Raw genomic sequence first — 22,247 nt, 5'->3', positions numbered from 1 at the left:
CTCAATTTATTAAAATAGACATGTCATTTATATCTTAGAATACAGAATACAAAAAATTCATGACCATGGGAAACATACACCATGCTTCCTCCTGCCCACGGGCTGCACATTGTCGTAGCTCCTACTGGAAGAGGGAAGCTTGTGCTCCTCAGTTTGTCCTGTAAATCTCACAGTTAGGGAACTAAGGAAGCAGAAGATTCTGGTTCAAGTTTTTATCTAAAATCAAATTATCCATGTTACATTAAGTATGTAGAGTTCCCATTGTATTTGGGATCTCAGATGAATAGATCTGTGTCATACACAAATCTTTCCATGGAAAGGGAGACCTCAGACAAATAATTTGCCCAAACTTTCCTACTGGCTAGATTTAGCCTCCTTGTTCTATTTTGATGGTTGTTCATGTTTAACTCAAAAACTTGTCTTTGGCGACAATTAACACTCTCTGGTTTATCTTCTGGAGCCTCAGTGACTATTCTGGCCATTTAGGTTAGGTAGTAGTGAACTTGTCCTACGCGTTCATTCACTAATGATCCTTGTTATTGAAGTTACTTACTCCAACCTAAAATGGTCTCCTAGATGTGTCTTAGATTTCAGCATTCTCAGAGCAGAAATCTGAGACCAAATTCTGCTTTGTATTCCACTAGTAAAAATTTGGAGCATTTCCACCAGTGGATTTCATGGCTCTGTTCATGGGATGTATTCTGAACAATCTGTTCATTCCCTCAGTGCAGTGTATTCGCAATCATGATAGATCCTCTTTACATCCACTCTAGCATCAACAGAATCAAACAGCCTCTGTAAAGCATTTGTATTTTAACAAATCGGCAAATTTCCATAAAATATTTTTCCTTGGAATTTTTATGACCAGCTTACCCATCGTCTTTTTCACTCACGCATGAAAAATGCCAAAAAGCTATATAAATATTCAGTTTGATTTATGATTGTTTTCTGGGCTTGAGAAGGGCTGTGAAACAGCTAAGAAGAGCAAAGAAATCACAGTCCAGAGAGCATGTGGCAAGGCATCAATTGCTGTTCCTTATTAATCCCTAAAGTACGTCCCAGTGAAATTAAATAAATTAGTTAAGCCTGTTCACCAGGCCTTACCATTGTCCCAAAAAGGAATAGCTCCTACTGCCTAAGAATCAACTGAAATGCAGATCGTCAAATTACTGAAATTGGAAAGATATGATTAACCTCTGCAATTGTTCCATGCTCTTTCATTTCTGCAGAGATCTATATTAATTACATGCAAAAGGTATGAAAATGTGAAAGGTTTTCTTACAGAATTTCCATCCCATTTTTACAACCCAAAGTATTTAGAATTCTTTGAACATGGTTCAGAAAAGCATCCAAACTTTCTGATGTTCCTCCCTAAATTACATGGGATACTGGGGACACATTAAAGGATTTAAAAGGGTAGGAAATGTACTATATCATTTTTTGAGTCCATAAGTAATTTTTATTCTTGCCAACTGTACTCGTGAGACTCAAGGGCACAAACAGACAGCCAAAGAGCATTTTTAATGGATTCTTTTGCATAAAAATTTCATTTAGTTCTGCTGCCCTTGCTTATGCTTTTTTTCCCCCAAAAATATGCTGTAGCGATCACTTCTTAAGGAAAAGAGAGAAAATGTTTAAGCACCAAGATGTGAGTTTATTTTTAATAATCCCTCATGTTCATTGTGTTATGTATCCAATGGCCTTTTACAAGATTGGCAGGCAGCCTACGAGTATAACACTAATACTGTGGGATTTTTGTGTTACTGGTAAAACTTTATTTTCAGGAATTTAAAAAAATATTAGTGCCGCAAGCCATTTCAACAATAAGCAGGTAGCTAATATGCTACAGGGAACAGTGAGTTTGCTATTTATTTGCTCACTCAGCAGCACATTATAGAGTGAATTTTCAGCCTTGTGTGGAGGAAATTAGGTATCCCTTTATTTCTTTTATTTTGGGGAATTTAATTTCAAATACTACAAGTTTCACAGCAACTTTCTCAGTACAAAACTGAGCAATCTGATTTTTTTTTTGGAGCAGTGTCTCTGCTGGTTTCAGAGGGCTCATTTCTTCAGTTTCATTTTTTGCAAACAAGTGTAAAAAGTTAATAACAAATGTTTCAACTTTTAACTTTTTTTAACAATTCACAAAATAAAAGAAGAGGCAAAGTCAGAATATTTTCAGTAAGACTAATGTATTTCAAATGTTTCATATGAAAGATGTTTTACAAATAGTGACGCACCATTTTTAGTCCATACAGCAAAACAACAAATATATTATGCCACAAAATGTTGCTGTTACAGACAAGCCCACGTATCTGCCTCTTTAATCTATCTACCTGATTAATCTAACTATGGTTAATCATGCTGGTTTGGTGGGAACATAATACAGGAGAGGGGGACACAGCTGAACTATTTCAGACGGTTCTGGGTCTCCCAGCTCACAGCTGTCTTCTAGCTGAATTAGTTGTGAAAAACATTTAGTGGGAATCTGGATCTTTTTCATGCTTTGACCAGATGCTATTACTAAAAATCTTTAAACACCTCTTACGATCATTTGCTATTCAAAATAAACCAACATAAGCAGGTTAAATTATAAGAATGAAGAAAATTCTAAACATAAAACAGTTAAGTATTTTAAAATGAGGTAAAAATCTAAGGCATTGTCTTATCTATGTTCTCAGGTCAATTTTATGGAGCATTTTCTCCAGAAAAGAACATGATTTTATAAATGCAAACCATAATCTCCTCTTTAATATTGGCGATGCTCATAATGTAATTAGCTAAAAAGGATTGTATGGTACAAAGCAGAAGGCTGGAGGGAGCTGCAGCGTGAGAGGTCTGCCTGCAGAGGTGGGGACAGATAGACCCAAGTTCAGTTCAGCTGCTCTTTGCCAGTCACCTGTAGACAGAGGAGTTCATGTGGGACCACAGATGGACCTACTTTAGGGGTTTCTTCTAGCAAGGATCTGTTTATCCAGGACAAGATGTAAAATTAAGACATTAATGGGCCAGTGATGAAATGTGCAGTCACGTTTGTAAGCTGAAACACAGCATTGGCATGGTTAAGTGCTGTTAACTACTGGGATTAATGGGCATAGTTGCCTGGCATAGCTGTCTAGTTTCACACAAGCTACTGAATGCATACCAAATGATAGTTTCTGTCAGTGTAGTTCTTTATTTGATTTAAAATCATGGCTATGAGGTAAGAAGTCCTGGGTCTTAATACTAGTCCTCTGAGTTAGATAGAATCCTGCAAAATTCCAATCCAAATGGTTTTTTAAAATGTATTTATTTTAAAAATTCTTATATTGAATATAAATAGCTCAAGACTTGCTGAATCTGAAGAAAACCAGATCCCGCCATTTAATGGCCTTCTTTCTTTTTTGTTTTTAGGGAAGCTGGGAGAAGCTGTGCACGCTCAGCATTTTGAAAGGCAGCCCTTTACTGCATTGTGTTAGCTATTGCAACGAACCCTGCCAGAAGGGTTGAACAAGTCACTGAAAGGCAACTATATCTCCTGCTTCAGCTGTAATCTTCAGTGGGCTGTTTCTTGATTCATGACAATGCCTAAGCTTCCTCTGCTTCTCATAGTTTAAACACCTAAGTTACATTGTTTGGAAGGTGCTTCTCTCCATCTGGAGGCTGACTGCCTCCTATGGCCACATAGGTATCGTTTTTTCTAAGAGCAGTAGCAAAAGGTGAAGTTGATGAAGCTGTTCCATCCAGAGAAAGGCAAACTGATAGGAATTTGGGGAGTAAGGCTTGAGTGTCTCATCTTGGACTGAAGGAGAACAAATAATTTGTCTTACCATTGAGTTATACAGGAGTTTTGTTATTTCCTGTTGAACCCGAGCTCATCCTATTTAAGCAACAAATAGGGACTGGAAGGGATTTACAGGAAAGCGCCTGACTTCTGAATCTTTGGCCTTACTTTTGGCCTTTTTACCATGTATGCTAAATGCATAAATAACCTAGGGACATCAGCTGGTCCTTGCTCGACCCAGGAACACTGCTGTCTTTACGGTACAATAGCACAGCTTCAAACGGAGTAGTAAGCAGGATCATATTTTATAACAAGCTATTACGTGATGGATAGAGAACTCTGTAGGGTGCAAGGAGCTGGGGGTTAAGTCCCTCTCAAGCTGTGGAAGGAATTGTACTGAAGTTTAAATACCTCATGGGTAAATCCACTATTAAGCTGACTACTTTGCAAAAGCCAGTGTACACCACCTTCTTTTCCAGAAAGCTGTTTTAAAAGATAACAGAAATGATTACAGCTTGTGAGAGGCCTGGTCCTACTAGAACATATGAACTGGGCTTTAGGCATGTTTATGGGATTAAGCCCTTTAGGGAACTTTGGCACCACGCGGCTGAGTTTCTGGATCCCATTAAGGCCTGGGTAGATCTGGGCATGCACACAACGCAGAACTGCAGGTGCCTAGAGAACATCCAGGTCCAAATGTGGTGTGCCTGATGAGTTCAGATGCTTTCAGAGTTACTCAGATGCTGGGTGGGGATTGAAATGGGCGGAGGGAAGAGAATGAGTTGCAGTTTAGGGCTTAGGTATCTAAAGAATATATAAAATTCTATTTCAGATGAATACGTTTCTCCTTTTTTTTTTATTTCTTTTCTTCCCATCAGACCATTAAGTCTTTCAAATGCAAATATAAGAGTAGACAAGACGGTCCAAATTCTACTTACATGGATGGAAAATATTTTGATTTATGCTGATGCAAATAATAGAAGTTAGTTGAATAGCATGAAAAAAGAGTGATTCAACACTTTCCCAAGAAATAAATTATCCCCCCCCTCCCCCCCATGGAAGGGTTAAGAATAAGCTAAGTAGATACCAAGTTTGGGGACTAAAATTCTTTGTTTGAGAAAGCAAATAAATCAATGAACATCAGAGAATAATGAGAACCAGATTTCCCTAAGTTAATTTCTGGGATATATCATGGCTTTGGCTAAAGTCTGGTATAAAATATTCATGATGCAAAAATTCTATCACCCATGGTAAAATGCATTTAGTGAACAAAGAAAAGGAAAAATCCTATACTGTACATGGGGCCAATTTTTTTTTTCTGCTACAATGTTCTCAATCTGGAATATTTCACTTACTTTCATATATATACATGTATAGATATATACCTACGTATATATATATGCACACACAATCACGAACAGCTTTGTTATTACTGCAATGCTGTACTGTTTCCCAGAGGGCAGTAAATCAATGTGTTGTAATTATAGCAAGTATTTACTTTGCTATCTATTTGCCTAGGTTCCCAAATTAAGCCAAAATCTATAGGAAGCCTTTTTACCACCAGTGAATTTGTCCTGTTCTTATGTGGTAAACCAGGTACAGCCTGAGAGCTGTGGAGAGGCTTGGAGACACCTTAAATGAATGTACTCTGATTGCTTTCTTGCATCGTAACATAGACTAGACATTTAATAGAGCGGTACGAGCCTGCTGCCCGTAGTCCCTGGAGCTAGCTGAGTCGTGAAAGAAGAGCTGGACACTTAACTCGAAATCTTTGCCAATCTTTAGAAAAATAGGATGTGAATATGATTTTTTAGGTCCTTAAATGTTACTGGTGGAAATCTGGCTCCAGGCAGAGGAGGGTATGCCCACATCTGTCGGTGCAGGCAGACCCAGGCTAACTGCCCGTGTGCTGAGCTAGTTGCAGGCTGGATTACACAGGACTGCTTCAGCATGACCCTGTGCCTATGCTGCTCTGCTGGTATTATCTTGTTGGCCTGCAGCACGGACAGAGGAATCACAGGTTTGCCTCTGTGCCACAGAACAGTGCAACATGCAATTCATTATGTTATGGACCAAGGCAGTGTGCTACGTACTCTTCTGAACAAGGACCTGCAGTCCTCCTTTTTACTGCTTTAGTAATGTCATCATTGTCAGCTCAGTCCTTTGGAACAGTAACATTGTTCCAGCCTGTAGTCCTGCTGCAGATAAAAAATCAAGTGTTTTCTCTGCTGGCTACTAAAGGCAGGTCCCACCACCTCTTTCGTATTCTGTCCTGTTTAGGCTCTGGGGATGCTCTCACAAACATGAAAGCACAACTCCTGTGTAGGACTTCTCAGCCATACAGCACACAATTCTCCATAAATAAAGACACATGCCAAGTTACAGCATGGGAAACTGAGGCATGCAGAGTGAGAAGTGAATCATCCTAAGTCACGCAGCTGGACTAAGAGGAGAAGCAATTCTTCTTGAGGCAAATGATTTATCCTGCAGATGCTGCTGCCTCCTAAATGTTTGTATATACTCTGCGATAAATGAATCACTTACTGACTGAAAAGGTGGGTAAAAAAGCTTTTACACAACTCTCCATGGAGTTCATAACTCAAGCAAACAGCTTAAACTCTTTCGGTAAAATAGTGCTCATAAATAATTAATGATTGGCTTCCTAAAGACAATATTTTGCAGTAATTTTGAACAAGATTGCTAGATAGGGTGGGTGGGAGAAAAAATTTATCAGGTCATAGTCTATCTGACCTAGAGCTACATAAAATTGGGTAACATTCAATTATGTTAAATAACACAATTTTTGTTTGTTTTAGCTAAATTGCCTTGTGGGAAAAAATGTTTTCTAATGCGTTGCAGGGTCCTTGCAGTGTTAAAGTTCATTTTACTGATCTTAGAATAAAGCTTTCAATATACAACCTCCTGAGCCTCCTTCTAAACCTCCTTGGAGATCTCACTGTCAGATGCTACCTACATGAAACAACGCGTGGTTACAAAGGTTTTGGATTAGCAGGTACATTTCCCAGGTCTGTCTGTGACACTAAAGCCTAGTTTACCCACACATCTTCAGGCTGGGTAGTGACTTGCTTAATGAATAATCAAACTGAAATCAGTGTGATTCCACACGAGCAAGAAAGAGAGAGTCAAACCCTCAGGATCACTGCCAGAACTGGAAAATGCACCTAGTGCTCCAGGGAGAATTTTCTGACTCAAAAGACAGAATGTTTGAGAACGTCTGTAACCTGTGAGCATTTTCATCTTATTTGCAAATGTGCCGAAGAAAGCATATCACTTGGCTTTACTGGGTTCTTCCTAAGAATCAGCCTCCTGTACAGATGCATTTTTAAAGCACAAATGGCATTCTGAGGTGGAAAGTGCTCTTTATGTGTAAGATATACTGTCAAACAAGCTCCAAACCACAAATGTCAGATCTTGAACCAGATATGCATCTCTAATTCCTCAAAGGATTTGTTAGTGGGGAAGGGATTGGACAGTACTGGGTCAGGAGTTCTGTCTTGGCCCTGCATGCAAATAAATTCAAGCCGTAAAGTTTGGATCCAAATTTCCCCTGAAGTTAATTGGGGGTTGGATCAAATGTTCCATCTCTAATTATGACTCATATTAATAACATTGGGGAGTGTGATTTTTTTCCAAAGTGCTCAGCATTGCTCTTACTCTGATCCCATTGAAAACCAGGGTAAAATTCTTATTTTTAATGTGGGGAAAAAAGTCCACATTGAGCACTTATGAAAATCTCTTCTCCTTCCTGCCTTCCCTCCTTGTTTCCCTGCACCACATCTCCCCCTGCCCAAGTCAATGTGTTTAGCTCATTCTCTGTAAAAATTTCAAAGCAGTGAAAATACCATCTGTTAAAAATTCCAGTTCTGTGTTTTTGATAAAAGGGAAAATTGTTTGAGAAGCGCGCCATTTCAGTGATGGTATGCTAGCTGAAGGAGGTAATATTTGCATCAACATTATTGGATTACAAATCCATTTAGTGAGGAAGAGTCCTATTTAATTAGTAATAGGTAAGATCAGATGCCCTGAAGTATTCAAACTTTTTCTCCAGTCAAGCTCTTGACATTACAATGGGATCAGTTAAAATATTTTCCTTCAAATTTGCTTTTGACTGAAAACTGGAGGGAGGGAGGAAGTTACTAATATGTTTTTTAAATAGAAAAGAATCTGCAGAAAAAATGATTTTTTTTGTTGAGAAGTAAACTGGAATGACCAGGCAAAGTTTTTGCGTTCTTCAGTTTTTCAGTGGAAAATTTGAGGTAGGGGGATGGGGTGTGTGTTCTTGTTGCTGTTATGTTTGGGGAAGCTTGTTTTGCTTTTTCTGTGGGAAATATCCAATACTTCCAATCAGCTCAAGTTACAAGTGTTGCCAGGAAACTTTATAGACTCCAAACCCATTAGAAATTAGTTTCTTTCTACATCTATTTGGGTATGTCAATGCCTGCACACCATCACCAAAAAAAAAAAAAAAAAAAAAAAGAGATCAGGAGGGTTTAGCCTGGTAGTTGTGACTTTGAAAAGAAATAATGCTGCTAAAGGCACTCTCTAAGTGCCATAGACACCTTGGCAGTGAATTCAAAGACAAGTATGTTTTGCTCCAGCTTTTCCCAGGAGAACTCAGCCTATGTGCTCAATCTCTTTCAGGGTGGCGGGGGGAGAAGGAACCAGCAGAACATGTTAGAAAATGGAGTTTCTACAGTCTCCCTATGGTATTTTCCTGTGGTGCAGCATGTGTATGTGACTATACATGTATTTAGCTGTCTGTGGGTATGTGCACATGTGTACCAGTGCAGGGGTAGTTGTCTAAAAGAAAGAGAGGTATAAGGAGGGGGGTCTGTACCATCCAACTCTACTCATCTGAACAGTTTCCTAGCAAAATCATCAACTGGGGCAGGCAGAAGGTGTACAGGATTTTTAATGCAACCCACTTGTACTCTTTATGCTCTGGCTTATCAAGGGGAAAGCTGCACATGAGGGGAGGTGAGCTGTTCAAGGCAAAATTTACGATGACATTTAAAATCAGCAAAGCTTGCTGTAGCCCTGAAGGTTGAAGCATACATGCACACTTCATATAATCTGATCCCAAACACCCACCAAATTGGAGGTTAAAAGTATTGTATACATTGCTACCAGTTACCACATCGACATTTCAGATATGTGCAAGTGATTTAAGTGCAGATGACCTGGAGCTTGCTGATGCCATAACTTAAAAAGCAATTGGGCTGTGTGCTGGCTAGAACAACAATGTGGGCATTATAACAATCTCACTTGAGCAGCCATTAAGACATCTCCAGCACACTGTTGTACTACTAAAATGTAATTCCCAGTAGACAATAATCCTAGACCCCTCGACTGTGAATCATGGGCAGTAAATGGCTGACGGGCAGGTTAACAATGGGCTCTGTGGGCAGTCTGACGTTGTACAGGTGTGCATCATCACAGTAAAATAATTAACAGGTACTTAAAGGAATGTACATTTAAGCTCAAAAAACCTGTTAAGAGACTTCCTAAGTGGACTGCTATTTTTTTGTAAACCCCACTTATATTTTATGACCAGGTAAAAGGACTGCAGAGCACAAATCCAATCTAAAAGTAGATCTGCAATCAATAGCTCTCCTATCAGCACTAGGCTGCTCCATCAACAGTACCGTTTTATAACTCTGTGACATGTTCCTGACTCAGGATTTAAAGTGATTCAACAATGCAGTCGGACCCCTATAAAGAAAGTAAGAAAGAAAAAACCAGTAATTTAGCATTTTATTCAAGAACAGGCTGAGAAAAAAAAAAATTAAGAAATACAAATAATTTATTATTTGTTGTCTGTGTGGATATTTATAGGAATATGTATTTATGTATATGTGTGTATATGTACTTATATATATGTGTGTGCATATATACTCACACACATACGCAGCCACGAACTCCACCTGACACATATCTGTGAACTTTTTTGGATAGTATTGGAGATATCTGGGCAGGGAACAAAGGCCGAATATGAAAGGAGAGGCAGTGAATTGGGGGTTGCAGCAGGGACTGCAATTTTATGTGCTGAACTAACGAGTAGTAATGGGAGCGGCTAGAGTTCCCTCAGCATTTCCTCTTCTATTTCTTCTCTCTCCCCTCTAATAAATCCAAGTCTGGCATATACAGCAGATAAAGAGTTTTAAATGTACAATTTTATCCAAGGTTCTTTATAGGAGTAACAAGATCATCTGGTTAATAAACGCTTGATTCAGTCCTCTGCCTGCAAAACTCTGGCTGAATACCTTCTAGGCATTAAAGGATTATCCCCGAAGGGTTGGTGTTCTGCCTGCCGGGGCTGGCCGGCGCAGGTTTACCAACGATTTTCCTGGTGGACAGATTTGGACCTGGTGGGAAAGTTTTGATGATTGAACTAGTAGCAAACCAAGAAGCAAGTCTATTTATTAAAAACATGTTTCTCCACAAAATGGCAATCGCATAACCATTTTGAAATATGAAGAAACCAAGCCAGCCACAGCGACATCATCACCCTGTGGTTGGTTGTAGGCCTTCCAGTTTCTGAGAAGTAAGGGGGGGTCAGTTTTACCTGATACAGTGCAGGTCCCTGGGGTTTGGAGGACCTGTAGCTCCAGTGTGTTTGTTGGAAAATGTGACGGGGGGGTCCTGCCTTGCCCCTTCTACCGAGGGCGATGTCTTTTGATCCAACACAGTGACCGTGCACTGATGCGCCTGCAAAGGCACAGGTCTTTCCCCTGACCAGCCTCTCTCTTGCTCCCTTCTCATAGATGAAAAGGTTTTCACGGTCTCTGCCCCTGTAACACTGACAATTCCCTTCTGCAAAGTAAACCCACCCTGGTTCTCTTGCATCTCGTACCCAAGAAGAAGGACACCTGGACTCTTCCCCCTCTGGGACGCAGCAGCGTTCCATATGCTATGGAGGCTTCTGCATTGCCACAACCGCACAGTGCTCCCGCTTTGACTCTTGGCATGGTAAAATGCTCCTATGGAAAGTGTTTCAAACACTCTGGACTACTTCTTTTGCTGCTGTGGGAGTTAAACCCTGAGGAAATCTGGCACATTTGTTTGGACATTTTTGCATTAATACATTTACTTCAAAACAGTATTAGCATGAGCATATGTTTGTTTTATAAAGTCTTAATATCATCCAAAAGAAAATGCTTTGGAACCATTACACAGATACATGTCACCAGTGTACTTTCCAAGCTCTCCATGCACATTTCATGCTAAGCCTATGCATTCTATATTAGACCTTATTTTTGCTATCCGTCTTATTGCTATCTCATCTTTCCCTTAGTGAGATTTTGATTTCATTTAATCTCCTCTAACTCAGGAAATTTTCCACTGAAGCCAGAGTAGTCTCTCTGTGTAAAACAAATGCATATAAGAAAACCGAAACACTAATTCACCCTATTACATCCTCCTTAAGGGACTGAAAAGCATTAGTTGAAACCATTAAAATGCATTGCTATTTTTATTCAAAGGAGATATGGTAATTTATATTAAAAGTCCAGATCTCCACCTGGAGTGGGTTTCACATTACCTGCCTAAACCTACCTAGAAGTTATACATCTGAAGTAAGCCACACCCTGGATTCCCTTCAGAGTCAAAGAAAAGATACAGGCTCTTCCGGTTTTTAGGATCCCATCTGAACATAAGGATCAGACAGATGTGTGTATCATCCTGTAGAAGTGCCTGATTCTCCATACTATAATAGAAGCCTACATCATTAGTTTATATTAATTGTCTGTGTTACACCAGACATCTAAAATCATGTGAAATGAATTTCACGTCTCATGTAAAGAGCTCCACAGAGGGGATTAATGTGAGGCTTCTCTATATCAGCTAAGAATATGATTCTAAAAATAGTCTTTTTTTCTTCTTTTTTTTATATGCATATGCGAATAAACTGTTTTACTGATTGATGACTGATCTTAGGAAACACACTGAAAGATGGTATATTCTATAATGTGTAATTAATATATAATTTTAATATCCCTTGTGTTATTTTTCGATTATAAGAATAATATAAGTGGGGAATAAAAATATTTCCAAATTGTCAGCATGCCTAACTGGTCCAAATTGAGCCTCAAAGTTTGTTGAGTGCAGCCCTTAAAGCCTTGAATTTTTTGCTAATCAGGTAATTGATATCATTTGCAATGTTCTTTGGACATAAAAAGAAAAAGAAAAGAAAGACTGAGGAGGATACTAGTTACCACTAACTTATTCGGAAGCAAAAAGGCTCAACAAGATGAAATCTGATCAAAATAAATAAATACTTGCAAACTTTCAGGTTATCACTTTCAGACAAAAATGTCTCTAATGTTAATAAGGGATTTAGGCCAAAGGCTTTAGAAGTTGCTATTCTTAAAAAAACATGATTTATTTGATTTTTTTCCAACTTGAATGTCATGAACCAGACATACATAATTATATTATTTGTCTTATGCAAGCGAACAAGAATAAATTAAAACTGGACATGTTGCAACAGGGCTGTTGACATTATATACAAAGTCTGCTTATTGTCATAAGATACTCTTAACCTTTAAGCCAAAATCTTTCAAAACTATTAGTGTTAAATCTAGCAGCTGTTGTCAAATTTTTCCCTTTCTCTGCTTTATGCATTGTGCTTTATTTGAAATGTTTGTTATATTTGTGTATATAACTTTCTGCAAGCTGTCCCTTGAAAGCTCAAGGGATTAAATGAGTAGGTTGAGCCGGTTCAAAGGAACAAAAGTTAACAAATTAAAAGAAAACTTTCTAAAATGAATGTGTAAACCATTAAAATATTTAGCTGTATTTGCATTGGATAGTTTCCTCTATATAAAACAATATGGATTGTTTAAATAAATGGGGTTAAGGGAAACTTATTTCTACTGTAAAGTTTATTAAAGCTTTAGGAATGATGGCCTCGATCCTTCAAACGCTTACGTGTTTAACTTAAGGCATGGAATAATCTCGTCCTGGCAGCGCTAGCCAGCCCTAGCCAGCCCTCACAGCTTCGTCTTCCAGCAAGACAAAGACACAGAGGGCATCCAGAGACTGGAAAAGGAGGTAAGGGTTTCCCCTCTGCTTCTGTCTAGCCCTTGCCTGAATATTTAAGCCACAGTCTAGAAACTGCGTTTCCTGGCTATTTGTGAATAGCAAGTGAGTCTCTGTGGGTATTATTACAAAAATAGGCTCAAGTGACATAACCCTCAGAGTTCACATAAGAAGTAGAAAGACAAGTTGGCAGGTTTTGGAGTATTGCAGGATTTGATTTTTAAGGAGTTAGTCTGCAGGGAGATGAGGGCAGATACCCTGTGCCTTGTAGCATATGGTGTATCCTATGCTGTCTTATAGCACGTTGTGAAGTGGGCTTAGAAGATCTTCTATCTGGCACAGACCAAAGCACAAGGACAAGCTTTTCTACAGCCGGTGCTGTGCCTGGAGAATTAGGCCTGATTATGAATTGAGGCACAGCGAGGAGCTGATGCGCTGATGCACCTATGCCTGTCCGAGGACTCAGGTTATCTCTCGGTCTAATTCAGTGCTGTGCCGTGTTGGTGTATTGGCCACAGAGGGGTGAGTCAGGCAGACCTCCAGGTGCTCGTCTGTATGAAAAGTAGACATGTCACATGGAGTAAACTTATTTCTGACTGCATTTCACATAGACTCTCTCATGACCGGAGTAAGGAATGACTTGTGGTAGATGAAGCAGAAAGGAAAGGGCTGGGAGCATCCCTTCTCACGATGATAAGTTGGTTTAAACCTCACTGGGGTGTGTAACAGCTGCTTTTCATTCACAATGAGCTTGTAAAGCAATCGGAGACCCTTTTTGGAAGGGGCCGCTGAGGCAATAGGTGCCTCTATGCAGAGGAAGTCTGGAGTAGGAACTGGCTGTATCACCCAAAGAGGGTTGATTTTCTAAACTCAGTTAGATTGAAAGATGTTTTTGTGAGAAGAATTCAAGGAGGAAAAAACCAAAAAGTATTCAGAAGGGAACAGTAAGCCAAGGGAGTCCCGTAGACAATAGGATTGTGCAGGAAAGGAAGATCTCTTTCTGGTCAGAGAGCTGGCTGAAGGATTCCCAGGAAGGTGAAGAAAAAATGAAATTAAATCAAATCCCATCTTCTTATTGAGTATTCCTGAGCTTAGCAAGGTAGGATGTTACACTTTATTTGCAAACAGGCAAGGCTGCATCAAAGAAATATCTATCTCAATCTGTTTTAAGAATTAAAAGATGTTCCAAGGTGCCAAATTTTGCCTTGCCAAATTCCAGTTCCAGGTTAGAAAGAATGGAACTTTCCAAGAACTTCACAGAGTTACTCAGTAAAACCAGAGGGAACTTGGTACCTATTGGTTTTCCATGTCACTTTGAAATTTCCAGCTAAACTGAATAAGACTCTCCCTGAAATTTGTTTCTTTATAGGTAGAATTATAACCTGAGGTCCAAATGGCCTTTTGAATCTAGATTAGGGTTTGAAGCGCATATGTTGGAACAGCCTTTACTGTCGTATGTGCAGGTTTTTAAAAAACATTTCCAAGCTTGAGTCAATGCCTTTTTTAACTTCCCAGGGCGGAAGGCAAAAAAAAAAAAAAAAAAAAAAAAAAAAAAGAATGTATGAAAGGTTTTGCTTTCCTATGCAAGTCTTACAAATATTGTCACTAGATCTAATCAGTCTAACCTGCTGAGTACATGACATTTAATATAGGATTGGTTTACAACTCTTTTTCTTCATTATTCTTGCACTATCTAGCATATTATTTCTCATATAACTGTTAAAGAATTAAGACCTCTCACCTGGCATCCACAGCCAAAACGAAAGAATGTTGACATTACTCATTACTCAGTCAGGTTTTTCAGTTTTTCTTGCAGTCTTAACCATTGACATATAATTACCAGGAAAGCCAAGCAGATTATTGTTCAGTATATTCAGAAACCTGAATTCAGATAAAAAATGTCTGATCCATGCAAAAACACTACAGTTCTGAAAAATGTAAATGAACAGGAAAATGCTAAAAATTAAAAGTTTAGTATTACTTCAGTGCTATGTAGTTATAATTATTGGAAAATTATATGGAAAAAAAGTAAGATTAATATCTTCTAGATCTCACTGGCTGGCACTCAGTGCACAGGATGGATTCCTTCAGCTATCTGAAAGCCAAACGTAAAGCCCAAGCTGGTTCACTAGACTCCACCTATAATCAAAGGTGAAAATTAAACACCTCCAGAAGCTATTTTTTTCTGTCTTAAAATATTCTCCTCAGCTGCCTCTGTTACTTCTTCCTCAGGGCAGACAGAAAAAATGCTTAACTTTATTTACCTCCTATGAATCTCACCTTCTTTTTTCAACTAACCAGACAAGCCTGTGCACCAGAGCCAGTGTAACGGAACTAGTGCAGTGCACCAGAGCCAGTATAAGTGAACTAGTGCGGTCTGCCACCTGGGAACTACCTCCTGCTTCTCAGCAAATTACTGCTGCATGCATTTCTGTGGTGCAGTGACACCATTTGTGGCAATAAGCCTGGCTGGGTATTTCTATCCATCACTGCATTTTAGCAAAAAGCCATGTCACATAAAGGAGTCAGCAGGAGAAGCCACCCTGACCAGCTAGCAAAAGGAATAGATGAGCAAAGTAGGTGCTGAAAATGATACACAGAACCGAGGAAGCAAAAATTATGACAATCTAGGCACAAGATTTTGTAAGTTTTGGGGTTTTGCCTGGGAACTTGATTAAATGTCAACATGAAGTACACAGGAAAGATGAAAGAGGAAGGGGTGGAAGGGTGGGTTTTGGAAGCCAGGTGAGATCAAGGCAGAGAATCTGCCAGGGTTGCTTCATCAGCACGGAGGTGAGAATACGCACAACCCAAAATGTGCACAGCGCCCTGACAGCACTCAGGGGCCCTGCACAGCGCTCACTGCAGCTGCCAAAGCTGCACGGAGAATGTTACCTTCACGCTTCACATACATGTTGCCTCTCCCTGCTGCCTCTGCTGCCAGTGACCCATCATTGGAACTGCCCCCGTGCACCAAGCAAAGGGTGCCTGCCGTTCAGAAACCATCTTCCAGGGGAAAAGAAAAAAAAAGTATCCAGGATAATTTTTAATGGCTGACCCACCAGCCAGGCTGTGCTCTTGTGTACCAAAGATCCATGCGTGGAGAGGACCTTGGCCCACAGATAGTCTCCCTTCTGCACCAGAGGAAACTAGTGGCTTGTATTTTATTGTAATGATTTCTGTAGCTTTTGGATGGCCTCCTCTTTCGAGAATGTGACATACACAGAGTGCCTTCTGCTTGACAGTGGAGAGAGGGGGGCCCGACCAGTAGAATTTTGTAACATTTATTTGTTTGGATAATTTACTACGGGTTTACTAGAATAACCCCATGGACAGATTCGCTGTTCTTTGTTATAACATGGACTGGAAGCTTAAGTTTGTTTGTAAAGCTCTAAAATGACCGTGGGCTGATGGAAGATACGCTATTTAACAAGCTCGCTGGTTAAAACGAAAAGCTTGTTTAGCGGCAATGAGCACTATCACTTTGTATTAACTGAAGTTCAGGTTCAGCTGTCTGGACACAGGCAAGATGCCTGCTCTCTGGTGTTTGTGAGGCAAATCTGGAGGATGAAATGCAGATCTGAACAGGAGATATAAGGAAATTGTTTACCTGGGTCAGAAAACAAAAAAGATATATTACAGAAAACATATGGTTGCTATTTAATTTATGCTTTATCATTTTTCATTCTGACATTAACATTGTTATGAGTGGGGTGAGAGCACTGTACATTGTACAATGTAATATAAAATGAGGGTTACCACTCCTTGCCAGAGGAAACGTGATTCAGAAACAATTTGGGGGCAATTGCAAGGTGATGTGGCACAGAGAACCAGAAGCTATTGAAACTTTAAACATCATTTCTGGACAATATAAGACTTGCTGCAAAATGACTTGTAAAAACATGAAAACATTACTTTCCTTACCCCAGAGAATTAGAAATCTTCAAATATCAGTTCAAACAATGCCTCTTAAAGGGCACCACAGTTTTTCATTGCCAGCTACCATTATTTTTAACAGTTTGTTAAACATACTGCAATAAAGAAAGATTAATGGCCAAGATATAACCCAAAAATGCAGAGGGCCACGTCGAGATCTGTTACATGCAGGACATTGGTGGTGAGGCATAAAGAGGGTATTTAAGTGGAAAATTTAGCCTCAAAACATTCATGAAAAAAAAAAGTAGGTGATTAAAATGGAAATTAAGTGTTTGGGGAAAACAGAGTAAAAGACACGAAAAAAAGAAAAGATGAAGCATAAACAATGTTTTATTAAGGAGAATAAAAAAATAATAATGATAAAATGTTACTCTAGGAATTGAAGGAATAATGAAAATATGCAAGTATTAAGAGGATGAAGAAATGACAAAAATATACTTGCAAAAATATACTTACAAGTATATAAATTTTATATTTAATCAGCAAAGGAATCAAAAACACCTGCAAGCCATATCTCAATGATTTCCCTAGAACCATACCTAATTTTAAAATTCAGAAGAAAAGTAGTTTAAATAATGAGATTCATCTCATACAGTTGTTACGATCTAAAATTTCGTTGCCTATTTTAAGATACTTGTTTACTGAAAATGGAGAGATACCAGCTTCTGCAGAAGGGAAATTAATCTGTTTCTGAAGGATGAAAAGTATCCTGGAGGATGACCACCTGAAGTTAGAAACCTAATTTAAAATTGTTAATCTTCAGTGAGATTAAAAACTGAGTGACTTTTTCTGTTTTAGGAGCTTTGGCTCAGTCCTGCTTGATCATTGGGAAAGAAGGCAGGAAGGGTTAATTTTTGCATTGTAAAGATTAACCCTTGCCCCACACCATGTCCAAAACAAAGACATGAACGGAACATCAGTATTCTGTGCTCTGTCCAACATATTTATGGGACTGAATCCATACTGGACTGGTGATTTTTAATAATACCAGTTTTGTCACCTGCTGGTGCAGTATGAGAAAGCGCACTCAGCTAAACTTAGACAGCTAGTTGTGTGGGGTCAGAAGTCGAAAGTGCTCACAGTGATGCTTGTCTCGTGCATGGAAGTCATGCCGATTGATGTGTTCAGGTTGGGCAAACTTTTCACTAGCTGGTTTTGGTATTTTTAAAAATATCCATTTTGTATACTCACATTTATTAAATATCCGTCTCTAAAATGTCACCTTCTCAAAGAATGACAGATCCTTCTGTGCTTTCCAGTGTTTACATTTTCAACATGAAATGAAAATCAGTATTGGGAAGAAAATTCTGTTCTGATTTTTTTTTTAAAAAAGGGTTGAGGTTTCAAGATTTTCTAGTCTGCACAGGGGTAAAACCAAGACCTTGGATTTGTTTTCACTGATACCAAAATAAGTAGTGATCTCATGTTAGTAGATCTCCTGCATCCTAAGATAATATCCTCGATGTCAAATCGTAAGCTATTTTGATGCCTCACTTTGGTTTTGGCCAGAATAGCCTGAAAAAAATTTGCTTCAAAACCTGTTCTTCATGTGAAAAGTCCAGTTTTGTTGTAGCAGTATTTTCTGATGGAAAAGCCATGCAAAGAAATCTCAGTAGGCATTTCAGGATATCTTTCTGAGGTCTCCTTCACGTCTCTGAAGCCTAAAACGTACTTTAATTATGAATGCTAAGATCCTCACAAAATAAGATGACTTGAAGAACTAGAACATCAAGAAAAACAAAGCAAATAGTATCAGGTTCATGTTAAGATTATGAAAGTATTAAATTGTAAATAAGGGTCCTGATCATATTTCAGTAACCAAACAAAACCTTTTTTAAGACAGTTGACAGCTTTGGAATAGGACGATTAATTTCAAAAAGTAATAGATATTCTGGTTTTACAGGGATTTTTTTTTTTCATTGTGATATGGAAATATTAGAATTTATCAGGAAATATTAAAAATTATCCAAATGATAAATTGTGTGTGTGTAAATGTATATACATATGTAATCTGCATACGTAGTAAGCATACAGACAAATGAAGTTACAAACCAATCCAGGCAGCAATTCTACTACATTTCTCATGTTTTCTGGTCTCCAGGCTGTCAGAGTTATTTTTTCTTTCAGAACTTCTGTTCACTACAAAAATACTACAAGCAGAATGGGAGAGATGTGCCTCGGCACTCTTGAAGCACATTGGACATATCATGACCAGTTAGAACTGCTGTGCACATCCTGGTGGGAACAAAGCTGGTGTAGAAAACGCAAAATCAGTTGCTTGCTTTCCTTGCAAACCAAGCTAGCAATGTGAGTCCCTGTCTAACCCAAATTTTTAGCTTAACGTAAATAGTTTAAATACAATGAATACTGAAATTCTGCACTAATTTTTTTCAGCATCTTTGAAGATGAGTATCATTATTGTGACTATTTTTACTTTCATATGGACAGTATAACTTCAGCAATGACTAAAAAGATCTTAAAAGTTTGTACAGGTGTTAATGAAATTATCTCAGTAAACCTAATGGCAGGAAAACTACAGTATTGGTTTATTAAACCTGACATAGTCACCACACTTAACATTATGGAATATCTATAAATAACGTCTGAAGAGTTGATACTTGAGGAATAACCGTTTTAATAAATAGTAAATCATTTCTTAGAGGTTATTATAGAATGAACAGATCAATGACACCTACTAATGTGCTTGTAACCATCCATAACAAATACTACTAAAGTATGTAATATGCTTCTAATATCTAGTATTCAATTACTAACCTCTGTACAAACCATTTATATTGAAGCCTTAACATAATGTTTTACTACTATATTAAAGTAGTGATTTACTTTGTCATACTTATGCATTTAATTTATTATATAAGTCTTGTGTCTAATCCTACAGTCTATGTTATAGAGGCATCCTCTGAGAAGTCATAAAAGAGAAGTTAGCCAGAGAAGCAATTGTTGGGTTGGGTCTCCTATTTTCTTACCTGAAATGTTTCATCTGCAATTTCTATCTTTGTCAATAGGCTGACATTTTAAAGAGATTTAATAGGAAAGTATCCTGAAAGTTATGAATTGCCTTTCAGAAACAGATGAATGAAAGCAATGTTGCCTTTCTATGGTCCTTGCACACTGGAGAAGCTAGAGTCTTGGGTTTGTTTCACTGCCAGTGTGAACTGCCATCAGGTCAGTAGTATGCAACTGGCTGGCAGGCATTTCTAAGGAGAAAGTGACTTCTTCAGATGTGAGGAGACTTAGAAGTCTGCAGGCACAGAAACTTGCAAAATCAAGTGAAACTGATAAAAAAGAAAAAAAACGTAAGGGAAACAGTCCGGCAAGTTCAAACATACTGGCAAATCCTTAATGTATTTGCCAAAGATCTCAACTGGGGCTCTGGAAAGGGGCTGCATAAGTAAGAAATTTTGTCCATGACTGTGAAGTCAAAATGTGCTTCTAGAGGCATATTCAGCGCCCATCTTGCTTCACATTTTTGGCTCTTCCTTAACTTAAGCATTAGAGTCTGGTCCTTCTGCTGATGTTTCATGGTGCAACGAATCAGCCCGTGCTGGCAAAACAATTCAGAAGTGGATCACCTTTTTGCTGCTTCCCTCTCCCCCTTTTCTGTAGCAAAACTGAAGGTTACCAAGTTATCTGGGATATAAACTACACTAATTCAGCTTTCCTCTGAACTGTTTTGGAGCAGATCCATAATCCTTTGCATGAACAGGAGCAGGGGCTGCAACTTCAGCCTCCTCATGCAGCCCTGTAACCTCAGAGTATTGAGAGTAGCCTTTTCTCTGTGACCCAGAGATTGATTAAAATCTTTGTATAGCAGTAAAGTGCCACTTCAGAAGAGTCTGTAACCCCTTGTCTGAGGTAACTCCATAGGAGATGAAGAAAAATGCAGTTCAAGTCCTGTTAGAACTCAAGAAAATGTCTGATCTTGGCTCAAATCCAAATATTCTAAGTAAGTCCCTCCAGGGCTCGGGAGAAGCTGGGTAGAGAAATGAAAGAAAGGGAAAGCTGTAATTTATAATTTTAAAATTAGGAGTCCAAAGGGGTAGTTCCGAAGCATTTTTATGATTTGGAAAATCCCGCTGTTTAGAACTTTGGGAAATGTTGTCCACTATCTTATTTGTTTTATTTCTGCAATTCATTAAATACCATCCAGAGAAGATGACAACCATAAGTACAGTAGCAAATAATAATGATATGATAAATTATACAATTTTTAGAAACTTAAAAAATGAAATAAAGCTTGTTTTCAATGTTGTGTAACTCTGATTTACAAAATTGTCAGTTTCTACATATCTTTCTTCTTGAAGACCAATAAAAGCCCAACTGATTTAAACTAGGTTATTAAACATTCGTATGTTTTTGGATTTGAATACATTAACATAATAGAATAATGGATTGTAAGTAGTTCATCAGTAAATAATCCACAATTATGGAGTTTGCAGACTGATTGAAAATAAATAGCAGCATATTGTATAATTAAGCCATAATCAAATGTCTCTCTATATACAAATGATAAAGTGTCCCCTTGGGCCATGGCCATGTGCTGAGGGTTTTATTTAGTTCAATAGCAAAAGCCTTTCTGTGCCAAGTTTACACAAAAGAAAAGTTAGTGAATTGCTAGGAATAAAGTTGACTGATCTCTCCATACAGTGTAATAATTAGAGCCAGCATTACTCCATGCACATTTTGGACACAGACTTTTGCAACAGCTAGCAAGATTAACCCTCACTGGTATTCAGCAGTAGTGTTCCCTGGCCAAAGAGGTACTATATTTTGCTTTGTATAGAAAGCCAGGATTATTTCCATTTAATTTTGCTGTATATTCCATTATTAATACAATTAAACTTCAGTTTCAAGCAAAGAAAGTTGAATTTGCCACATTTTAACATCATCTCAATGACAGGTTTGAGATTCTGAGCAGAACTCGGTGTGGGTCCTGAGTTCTGTCTGAGACTCTGAAGAGGAGTTCAGCATTTCTGTTTACAAGGCTAGAAGCTGAGCAAGAATATTTTAAAGCAAGAATCATTGCTTTTCCAGTGTAGCCTTTCACTTAGAAAATCATGTGGTGGAGGGAAGGAGTTGATCACCTTTCCTCTGAAGGAAAATTATTTACATTCAAGAGGGAGAATATTTAGCAGAACATTTCAAAAGATTAGAAAATCTTAAAATAGGGAAAAAGGACAGTAGCATGCAGAATATGCATCTGAAAATAGCTTCTTTCAAAAGAGGTCTAGGTGCAAGTAGATGAATGTCATTTAACAAAAGGGCTGTCCTCTGCAACCTCTCAAACAGTGCTACTAATAACTTTGCTATACCTGATATTTAACTCGAAGAGGGATAAACAGGGATAAACTTGTTATTTTTGTTGGTGCAGGCAGCACCACTGCCTGGTGTTGGATCTGTGTAACACTCTTTGGTTACCCTTTACCACGCTGTGTGCTCAGATACCAGTAACGCCCTGCAGAATTCA

This window comes from Haliaeetus leucocephalus, unplaced genomic scaffold, assembly GCF_000737465.1.
Source record: "Haliaeetus leucocephalus isolate CR32 unplaced genomic scaffold, Haliaeetus_leucocephalus-4.0 Scaffold217, whole genome shotgun sequence".
In the NCBI taxonomy this organism is placed as follows: Eukaryota; Metazoa; Chordata; class Aves; order Accipitriformes; family Accipitridae; genus Haliaeetus; species Haliaeetus leucocephalus.
This window is presented reverse-complemented; position numbering follows the sequence as displayed.